Below are 12,072 nucleotides of genomic sequence, written 5' to 3'. Positions count from 1 at the left end.
GCACTTCTATTTTAATAACAAAAATAATATGGTTAGGGTTCGTTTATATCGCTTTGCTAAAGTTACATAAACACACCCATAATTATTTTCATTTTAAACTATTAATCTTTTTTTTTTGGCACAGTGCTGTTATTTACTTAGAACACTAATAATGTATTGTAAAATTTAAAATTTAAAACCCACAAATTATAATATTATCGCACGCTTTTATTATATTAACATGTAATATTAATATGATTAGAAATAAAAGGTGTTATTTTATTGAAGTTTATAATTTAAGAAAATATTTATTTCACTGAAGATTATTTAGCTATAGTAAGTGCAAAATAAAAATGCATTTCGATTATTTTAATTTTATAAAATTTTCTCTAATTTAAAATACATGATATCATCATCTCTTTATGTATTTCTCTAAATCTTTTGGAACTCAAGTTTCGAATTTCCCAACACAGGCAGCAAAACAATGTAAAGGGCGTAAAGTGAGTTTTGTAGCTCGCAAAAATTAAACTCTTCATTCTCTGTTCTTTTAATAAGAAACTAGCACCCTTCACCTTTTATTGTTATTAAATTACTTATTCCGAATTTAATAACAGTGAAAAATGTGGTTGTTATAGGGATTGTTATTAAAAGTACAAGGCAACGAATGAAGAGAATCATTTTATGTAACTCGAGTGTTGCTTTTATGTCTTTTTCACGAGAAAGGAGAATGTAATACGATGCATTCAAAATCATGAAATGAGAACTTCTGTCTAATTTCAGTTGTTATTTGGTAGGGTTGTGATCTGGAATTTTGATAAGTCAGCTAGGTTTTTATGTTTCCTTTCTACTGTTAATCGGTTTTTACCTTATAGTGCCGATGATATGCTTAAGACCTAACTGAGAATTTCATTCTTGAAAGTAAATTATTAGTGACGAGAATGGTGTACGGCGCTTTTAGAGCTATCAAGAACACAAATAAGAATAAAAGTTAGTTTTTCAGAGAAAATGATCCATCCAAATAGTTAATTCTATTATAAATTTCGTTGTAACACTGTTTATTGTTGGGAAAATACAATTTTTATAGCTTAATCTAGTCCAATATTAAGGAATCAGCAATAAATATTTGGACACCATTTATTTATTAATTTCATTTAATTATTTATAGGTCTAATATTTTATTAGATTTATCTTGGTTTCGTAGAAAACGGGTGAATGGTAATCAATCGACCGTGAGATGCGGTGAGATTGATTCATTCAATCCAATACCCTTGGAGGGTAATGGTTGGCAATGCTGTAGCCAATGAAGTTCTCACTGAGGCTCGGCTATTGCTGTTACCCTCCTGCCATGATCAGAGCTTTAATTGCTCAATAACACCTTATCCCTACACTGTCCTCTACAGATAACGGGGAAGATGAAAAGCATTCTTGCTTCGCCCCTTTAAGCCAGTCCTTATAAGGATAAGGACTAGATTTATCTTTTCAGATAAATTTTCAGATTTTACAACTAAGCTCAGTATTATCAATTCCTATAAAAAGCTGGAGATAATAATATATGTATTGATATTGTTAATCATTGTTGAATATCATTTGACAAGAGAATTTTAACAAAAAGGAAAAAAAAATAAGAGTTAACTTTCGCTGCTTATAATTAACAACAGGTACTGATAAGAACAGTGATCAGTTAGCAAAAACTAATTTAATATGTTTTAATCTCTTTAAAAAAAAAAAAGAATGAGCGAAGGTTTTCAGGCTGATTGATGCTAATATTTATTCGTATTAACACAGAAATATTCATCAAATATTTCTTAAAATTTATCTCAAGTCTGCATAAAGAAACTTTTCATATGCTTATATAGTTTCATAATTATTCGAACATGTTTAAAATATAGCAGGATTTCACTTTCACATTATTACTATTATTAGAGAAATTTCTACATCTCCGAAGACTGGTAGTGTAGGGAGGATACATGATTTCCGTAATAAGCAAGGAAGTGACATAATAATGAACAAAATAAATAAATAAATAAAAGAATACAAACAAATTCAATGAACATTATGAGAACCTACAAAATATACGTTATTTCATCGTAAAAAGGATATATTAAAAATGAATTGGAAATAAAATCAGCAAAAAGAAAAATAAATGAAATATAAGAAAAGAACTGCCTAAACACACATTAATTACATACCAAATATTCGATATTCTAAACAAAAATTATAAACTAAAAGAAAATGAAAGAAAAGAAAATTGGATAGAGAGAAATATTCGTCAAATATTTCTTAAATTTATCTCACTGTTCAAGTCTGTATAACGAAAATTTGTCATATCCCACTCAAAAAAAAAAAAAAAAAAAAAAGGGGGGGGGGGGTATAAGAATAAATAATGAAAGTGTAATAAATTAAAAGGTCTATATCCGAGATTATGTGTATGTCGATATTTGTTTCATAGTTATAGTCATTTCATAGTAATTTCTTCCAAGAGTTATTTTTCAGTTAAAGATTTTGTTCTATGCAACTACTGTGATTACTTTCCAGAATAGCAAACTTAATAGTTAAGTTATATAGAAGAAAAGCTTTATTCCTTTAATTTTTTTTAAAGATTTGATTTCAAGTTTCGCAAATAATTAAATGAAAACATTATTTTCAGTACAGTATCCTTAGTGTAAAAACGACAATGTGATAATCCGAACACTCTACTAAGTAGCAGCTTTAAGTATTAACAACTAAAAAAATAATAAAGTGTATGAAATCAGTTAAAAATAATCAGATATTTAATTAAATATATAGTAGTAATAATAATTCTAAATAAAAAGTACTTAATAAATTACCTAAAATTTTTATATTATAGTAATAAATAATACAAAAGGAAATACACTATTTTAAATAATAGATAAATTGAGTAATAATGAAACAACGAAATGCTATTTGGACAAATAGTTAGTTATAAATGATATACAATGTACAAATGTGCCTAAAACGTTCAAATTGAAGTAAAATCATTCAACATTTTGAAATGTTGATTTATACTGTTTCTTGTTTTAAAGCGGATACTTTAAAACAAGATTTATTCATGCAGTAATTAATATAACTTACTTCATGAATAAATCTTATTTTAAAGTATCCGCCATATAAATTTAAATAAACAATTTTACACAAACGACTTCTTTCTAAAAATATATAATAAATAAACCTGAATAATTTCCCGATATAAAATTTTAATCATTTTAGAAATAGCAACATTTAAATAAATTGTGAGAAAATATATTCTTACCTGAACTGTCACCCCATACGCTTTCTGAAATAGAGTTTAACAAATATCAAAGGGTGTCACCATAGCGAACGGAGACAAAAATGGTACGACGGGGGACAATAACTAAAGCAACACACAACGGTCGCTCCCTGTACTATGAGATGTAGACAGTTCTACATTATAGGCTATGCGATAGTCGTAGTCTCCCATGTCTCATTTTTACATCAGTAGTGTCATGAACTGATCCCAATTACATTTTACGAGTCCAGTCTCCTAGGATCGAATCCAATACTTTATGCCCGCCATTTTCTTTTGCTTTCGGCCTAACCCTCACATGCTGTGCGCGGCAAGGACAGGGTGCTCCGTTGAATTTATCGTCAGCAAATAGCTGCACGGAGGGAGACGGCATTTGTGGCTCTTTTATAGGCAGTAAAACAAATTCTAAATCACTCTCACTGACTGACGATATTAGTGCGGACGTAAATAAGAGTCTGTGGTCTAAGTGGCGACCAGGTGGGAGCCCGATTTGCCTTTGCAACGCGTTAAAACAATAATAAAATAAAAAACAACACCTAACATTTTTAGTCGGCCGTTTTACGGCGATTTTATCCACACGAACACAAGATGTAGAGAGAGAGAGAGACTGCCGCGGCAAATTTCAAGTGCCGGATATGATTCAAGTAGACCGTCTGCAATCCTGCTGAGACGGGTAACCCAATAGGAAAATATATAGTATCGCCTGGAAGTTACTAGCTCGCGTTGAAGCTATTAACTCTCTTGAGAATGCCAGGAAATTGTTTCCGATAGGATTCTAGCCTTTCAAAACACCAGTAGTGTCGTTAAAAGAATTTTAAACGATGGTTTGATAAGCTCAGCCATCTTGATGTATAGTTAAACACGAACACTAGTAGCTAAGACAGTAATTCGCTTTCGTTTCTTTATGCTAAGTCGTCTATCAACGTACGCGTCGCTTCAAGTAGCAAATTTCGGGACGTGTTAATATATTTGATTTTAATATTCCTCATAAAATGACAGTTTAACACTTTCGTACAGTTTATCAATACTATAACTGCCTTCATGGTTTTTCCGTGGCTCTCGCTGATGTTGTTAATTTTTAAAATGAACTTGTTATTGCATTGTTATGAAAACACCAGTTCATTGGTCTCAGGCAACAATGACTTATCGTTTCTATGGTGATACTAATGTTTATTTTTATTTAATACACAAACATTAATATATGAAATTTTAAAGTTTTCCAGTTCATTGGTCTCAGGCAACAATGACCTATCGTTTCTATGGTGATACTAATGTTTATTTTTATTTAATACACAAACATTAATGTATGAAATTTTAAAGTTTTTGTTTAAAGGACGTAGTATCCTACAGACTTATTAATCACCTGGACTTATATCTCAAAACTCAAATCATAAACTAAACCTAAATGGAAAGAAGATACCAAAACTCATTGAGAAAAGGGCAGAAGTTTGGTTTATAGTGTAGCCAGGGAATGATACCGTGCGATTGATTAATAAAATATATTAATTACTAAAATGATAAAAACAGTGATATGCGATATAAATTTAGTGTAATAATGATTTTTATTTCTGAAAAATTTTAACACAAAACCATATATTAAAAAAGTTGATAAACGAGACATTATTATGTAGGGTTTATGGATTGCGTGACTAGTCATTGAAATGCATTATATATTTATAACTCTCACCATCAACTCATTAGCGATTTGATTGCTTTCGTTCTGAAATTACCATAATTACTGGAAACACGCTTCTCACGTCATTACACATTGATATTTTCCACATCTGAGTTCTTGTCATTTGGATAACACTACGGTATTAGATTCTTGTTTTAAGAGAGAGTGTATTTGGCCCTTCGATCATTTAGCATACCATAGATTCGCACTTTTTTTTTTTTTTTTTCACGCTAAAATATCTTTTGAGGATATATTAGGAAAAGCATAATCATACACTAATTACTGTTTTTCTTGATCTACACAATCAGAATTAGGAAGCATCCTTCGTAGTCAAATAGAACTATTTTATTGTATACAATCCATAACAATGCTGTTTACTCCCCCCCCCGCAATATAACGGTAATAGGAATGTATTCATGTGTTAATTTTAAATTTGAAGTTTTAAGGGAAAAAAAAGGTTGATAATAAACCTGACTGGGAACGCACACATAGAAGATAGACAGAGAGTTCGTGTTTTAAATTAAAGTTCCTCTGACTCCTTTTCAATAAATATCTCTAATAATTTTATAAATGATCTGGAGAAAATGCTGATAGGTGGCGTGTAATTAGCTTCTGCAGCCTGGTGCTTTAGCTTAGCTCCTTAGTGGTTAGATACGAATGATGATATATTGAGACAACTTTCGATGCGCGCACATCGGCAAATGATAAGGCTGACGGAGTATTCACAAAATGATGAATGATCAAATGCATGAAGATTTAAGATGATTTGTTATCGAACTCGCCACCTTTCGGAACGATTTCTCCAGTAATACTTATTATTATTTTTTTTTAAGAATAAACATTTATCATTAGTGTTAGAAAGCTGGTTCGGAAAGACTATCAGAAGAAAAACTAATTAAGGCACACCAGCTTAACAGTGATGGGTGTTTTCCTGCTTTTCGTCACGGTAAAAAATAAAATAAACACCGAGAACAATCGTTATCGTTAGAAAAACACGAAAAGAGCGAGCTTTCAAATATCCCGTTTCAACTCGTACATCAATCACAGGATAGAAGTTGGTTACCGTCTCCCAGTCTGTTCATGAATTCAAAGTGTGTTCCACTCTCAATAATTTTTTATTTTTATTTTTTACCGTTTGTTTTTAACCATTTTGTCTGTGACCTTCATGTTGAATAACTTATTAAGTTTGTCACAAATTTCTGTGGGTGTTCTTAAATCTTCCAGTCATATATATACATCAACATATGACACGATAAATGACAATTTCATTAAAAAAAAAAAAAAAGGAAACAGGCTGGACGAAATTTATATTTGTTGTTGTTGTAAAAATGTTGTTGTCGTGTATAGAAACACAAATTTTGTTATACAAGAGGCTTAAGTATATTTGTTGGGTTATCACTTTACAGTGCATCGACGTCTACGGATGCCTTTTTTTTTTTTTTTTTTTAATCCTGTCTTGCAGGTGGTGTTCCAAGAAAACTAAAGGAAGTTATCATTTATCTTTTTTTTTTCTTTGTTTCAGATTCATTATACTCGACTTTTATCACTTTCATACCGAAAACACGAATCTTTGCTATCATTCATTATTTATGATTCCAAAAAGTCAGTTGTAATTAACCATGCGACTTCAAAATCTTTAAATAGCCATTTTTAGGTAGATATTTGTTTTTTCTAAGTAGACGTCATGCTTATTAAAATGTACAACCTTCCTAGAAATGCGATTAAGAAATGTATTATCCAAGAAGGTTTGAAACTCTCATAATCTGCCTAATTCCCACTCTTCTGAGCCGCTTTATTTTATTTATTTATTTTTCATCGTTTCTTTTCTTTGAAGAGAAGGAATGAAGATGAGAATGATATTGTGCGGATTGCAGATCCGAATTATAAGATTATTTCTATGATTTAGAAATGAAGTTAGTTGTTGTTTACTACAGAGAATCTTGTTTGCTGCTTTAACATAGGTACGTAAGCTGACATACTTATTAAAGATGGAAACTTAAACATATGTGAAATAAACGCAGTAGCTGTAAAGTTTCGCTTAAGTATCGTAGACATTCTCAGTACAATAACAACAATGGAACACAAAATAAAATTACAATAAAATAATCGATTTTAAAACGCGTCACTATAGAGTTAATAAAACAACAGACAGTCAGTAAATTCCCAATTATTAAAAAAAATACAATAATATAATTAGGAATTTGCATAAAAATAAGTAATATTTCCCATAAATGGGTAACAAAAGGCCATCGGATCTGTTACGTTCGGTGGAGAAAGGCCTCACAGTTGTTTTTCATCCATTGTTTATATGAATTCCTCTTCCTGCCTATTCTTTATTTATTATATGACAATTTTTTCTATCCATCGTTCAATTACAATATAAAGCCCTTTTACACCTATTATTTAATATATGAAGGCTTTTTTTACCTGTTTTATATAATATACTGTATTCTTTTAACTGTTGTATAGTAGATGAAGCCCTATTTCAATTGGCCATACTACTTCTACTCACTGTTTAGTATAAGAAGTTTATTTCGTGGTTATTGTGCTCTCTGTTTATTCAATGTCTACCATTGTTAAGGATATGAAATCCTATTTCAATCGCACAATAATATGCCATGTTTCTATCAGTGGTTTATTTGGTATACAGTCAACTATAAATCCCACATAATAAACCTATTGTTTATGTATACCAAGTTCTATTTATATCTATTGTTTATGATTATATGGAATGCCTTAACAATTTTAAACAGTTTATGTAAATTCAAAATGAATAAGGATGCAATGTATTCTATAATTCTCCCTCCCTCCCTCTCTCTCTCTCTCTCTCTCTCTCTCTCTCTCTATTCGCCCTTAAATGCTGAAATTGAATATTACGTAATTCTAAATCAAAAGAAATTAATCTCTCTTATCTATTTGAACCTTCCTTTTCCCTGGTTGGCTCGCGAAATTAAAGGAATTTCAATAGTTTATGAACACAGAATATATTTTAATATTTACGTCTAAGTATGTGGAGTCCCCAAACATACCTTAAATGTTTGAACAAAGGTAACACAACGTATCTAAAGTCGTTTGCTACTTTCTCCTGTTACATCCATTGCTACATGAAAATTATGGTCTGGCGGTGTTTTATCTGCCCAACTATTTCCCCGCATCTCATCAATTAAACGTTGGACAACAAATTGTTTCGCGACGGAACTGCACGCGATATGAGCTTTGGCTGTGTCACATAGCTGAGATATTTATATTGCAACGAAAATCCGTGTAGTAAGTTTAATAATGAACAGGAGAGGAATTATTCGAGGAGTGTATGGTCATGGAAGGATAGTTTGGATTGTTGGAGTGCTTCGCCTTGGAATATCTTCAACGTGGTATTCCATCCAATGCAATAACTAAGACCCAATTGAATGTAAACATTACACCTACAGTCCTTCATGCAGCCTTTCTCTAACTATATCCACTACTGTGCTTGGAATTTACGCCGTCATAAACATGTAGTTGGCGTGGACAAAAAGAAGAAAAGAAAAACGCCCATTTTACCAGGTGCAGTTCCTATTGGACGTTGAGCAATGTCCAGTCATCTTTAAATACTCAGACTGACTGATAACAGCTTCAGGTAATTGTCCACACGACAGTCTACGACCTATAACCGTCAAATATATTCATCTATCGCATACTCCTTTTCAGCGGTGAAATGTTATTTACTTATTTTAAATCTACGAGACAAAGCATGTCAATGAATAACATTACACTCAATGCGATAACTAATTTTCTATTCATTCATGCTATATAAAACTCTAGAAATCGTTAATCAGTTTCATAAGAGATTTAACCATATTTTATAACCAAATCTAGAAAAATTATAAAAACGTTTCGAAAATTTATCAGACTTACGAGTATATAACTTTCGACATCGGAGTTGCATTGGTTTGCACTACGTAAATGATATAAGCTCTGCCCTGGAGCTCGTATATAAGCCTTTTATTAGTGCTTAGTTTTAGAACGTTCTAAGTTTCTTTCTATATTTAGTTATAAAATATAACTGAATCTATAATATTCTCCATTTTAATTTCTTACTTATTCCAAATTTCGGCTCTGTAGTTTAGTAATTAATAAATGTATATTATTTAAGTTAAGGGATATTACATCCCATATTGTTTCTAAGCCGAATAAGAAACTCAAAGAGTTTCATGCCGAATATAGAAACTATATAAAGTTCGGCGAGTCCAAACGTAAGCAAATACCTGGATAGTGCAACACATAACCAATTTGGTAGTGCAACACTGAGGCAACTCATAGCAAGGGTGGAGCAAGCTCCGATCACTGTTATTGGTATATTTACTCATAATGTGCTCTTCATATAATTAGTGATAAATGTATATCTTAAGATTCCCCACCTCCTCACAAAATTGATTCCTTTTCAGAACTTGTTAAAAAAAATCGTGCTATAGAAATTTTTCTTCCCGTACAGATTCCTTAGAAAAATTTCTTTTCAGCCCGACTCCATTCCAAACATTTCATCTAGATAACTCAAATAATGTTTTTTTTTTCTTTTTTTTTTTTCAATATTCCGCTTCAGGTAGATGTTAATAACTGGGAATGGACTTTGCTCTTTCCACAGAATCACTCGATAGAACCTTAGATGGGCGTTGCTAAAGAAAACTTTGTAATCCTCATATTTTACCGCATGAGTTGACAGCCTCCCTCCGCCGCCCTTAGATGATGAACTTTTTATTCCAAGATAAGGCAGTTATCCCCGGAAGAGTTGCACTTGGGAGAAACAGATAGGATAAACTCTAAAAGGACACTTTTGGCTTAACAAGCAACCATTTGGGAACCGAAATTTTTATGAATTACTTTCAAGATAGAGAATGTAAGGTTGTTGCAAAGATTCAAATCAAGTAACTAGTAATCCGGAGGGAAACATAACTATTCATTTTTAGTAGGATATTTTGTAAGCAGTGTCAATATTTTATTAAGAGGAGGAAATTACAAGTTCCTCCTCTTCACAATTAAATAAGACCGTCACCTTGTTTATGAGAAGCTTGAAGTGGCTTGGGGAAAAAAAGTGTCATGTCCTCCAGTGTGTAGGACACCCGAATTATCCTACTCTTATCCCATTCACAGTACTATTTCGAAGATTTATTACGTTTCTTGGGAGACATATATGAACACGAACTAATGATTTCTTATACATCGCTTTTCAGAAAACGGAAAATGGCACTCTCATTAATCGAGAGACTTTCTTCTACAGCTTATTCTTTTATGCATAATATTTAGAAATCTCTACCTTAACGTGTTAGGCTTAAAGTCCTATAACGGCCAAATAATTTGGCTTCATTGAAACCGAATTAATATCATGAAAGGGCACATTTTATAACCTGCCATTAACGATTGTACGTATTCTCCGGCTAGTCTGTCTGTTGCGTGCGAGAAAGAACTATTCTCTCCGTATGAGATCAACACCAACATTTATATTATTGTCAACAATTGTTGATAATGAGTTCTTGCTTGCTATAAAGTTCCGATATTTAGAATTATCCTAATGTTGAACATTGACATATCAGATATAATCGAACAGTCGAAATGGTCTGAATTTAAATTCGTATACCTTCATAATACAATCATAATGTGGGATGGAGAAAAACCTAGTTTATCGCAGTTCGCGGCACTAATGTAGAACTTTGGCAGAACCTGCTATAAAGCAACAACAACATCAAAACATATCAAGATGATTCCGAACTCTTGTTAGTTCTATACCGAAGAAATGGCCAGCTACACGCTGAGATAGTAACACATGTTCCGATTATGCTTCAAGGAGACATTTTCATGAAATTAAAAGAAGAAATAGTAATAAATGCTCTCTTGTTCTCTTTAATTAAGTAAGATGCTATATAAGGATAACTAGTAGACAGAGTGAGTATTTGTTTATTCGCATTATAGGCAAACTTCGAAACATTAACAGCTTCAAAATTGATCAGGAACCTATGGGAATACGGAATTCGGCATGAATCACCTTCGTTTTTCTTTTGCTATTTTAAAAAACACTGACACCATCTGTCTCTTTAGTTTACATGTAGCTTAGTTAGCTGTTGTTGTTAGTACGTATATTGTAAAATTCACTTGAAAAGGGTGGAGAGAGTTCTTCGCAATCATATTGACCTCGGAGAGATAACACATGTTCTGTGCATGAATTGCGATAGCATTTTTTTATGAAAATAAAATTCGTAAAAAAAATAAAGTTAGACATTTAATAGGTAAGGTGTTAATTAGTGGTAGAGGAGACAACAGAAAATTCTGTACATTTTAGTACACCGCAATGCTACATTATAGTAAAGTACCGTATTAGTATTAGTATGTCTATATATTTTTTTTTTCATGTATTTTCAGTACAGTATTTCATCATTAGTTAGTAACAGAGTCTCGTTTTCATTGATATCAAGGTATACATGCATGAATGAACAAGGTGAATTAATACATTCGTGGAGCGAAGGGGAGAAAGAGTCGTTACTTTTGTAATTCAAACTATTTTATCCGTAATAAAAGTTTCGCATTTAATATTATTCACAAAAGCCGAAAAATCTCTTGTTCGAATTTATGTATTTAGAATGCTATTGCACGTCACTCGAACTCAGTGGTAGATTTGAAGAAAAAGCCATTAGGCGTAATACTTATGTATAGCAGGTGTTAGGATTCGTATAAGGTCGTCTGTTAATAAACAATTTCCTCCCAGGAACATCCGGTATCCTGCATCTTTATGTTCAATTTAGCAATGTTTTCTTTGGTGTCAACATTGACAGGCGTCAACTGCTTATGAAACACGAATAATGCCTATTCATCATTTATGAAGATTAAAAAAAAAAAAAAATCTTGAACTGGATACAAAAATAAATTATTCTAAAAATAGTTCATCGTGTTTGTATTTTGTAATTAATTCTGTTAATGAAAATAACCAACTACTGTGAAAGCGGATTTTTGATATTCATTTGTTAAGCCTTTTTTTTACTCCTGGCTAGATGGGTGAAGTAAGAATGCTTGTCATATTTCCCGTTATCTGTAGAAGAAAATGTATGGATAGGGTGTTATTGAGCTATAAGCTCTGGTCATGGCGGGGTAACGGCAATAGCCTAGC

General features: G+C 31.9%; 1 long non-coding RNA gene across 1 annotated transcript in view; it reads left to right on the top strand.

Annotated features, from left to right (window-relative positions):
* LOC150099007 (uncharacterized) overlaps nucleotides 1-12,072 on the top strand; it is a 53,186-nt gene that overhangs the window by 17,490 nt on the left and 23,624 nt on the right. The window lies entirely within an intron of this gene.

The sequence above is a fragment of the Typopeltis vanoorti genome, chromosome 15 (genome assembly GCF_054136105.1).
Source record: "Typopeltis vanoorti isolate ZY-2024b chromosome 15, IOZ_Tvanoo_1.0, whole genome shotgun sequence".
NCBI classification, from domain to species: Eukaryota; Metazoa; Arthropoda; class Arachnida; order Uropygi; family Thelyphonidae; genus Typopeltis; species Typopeltis vanoorti.
This window is presented reverse-complemented; position numbering and strand designations above follow the sequence as displayed.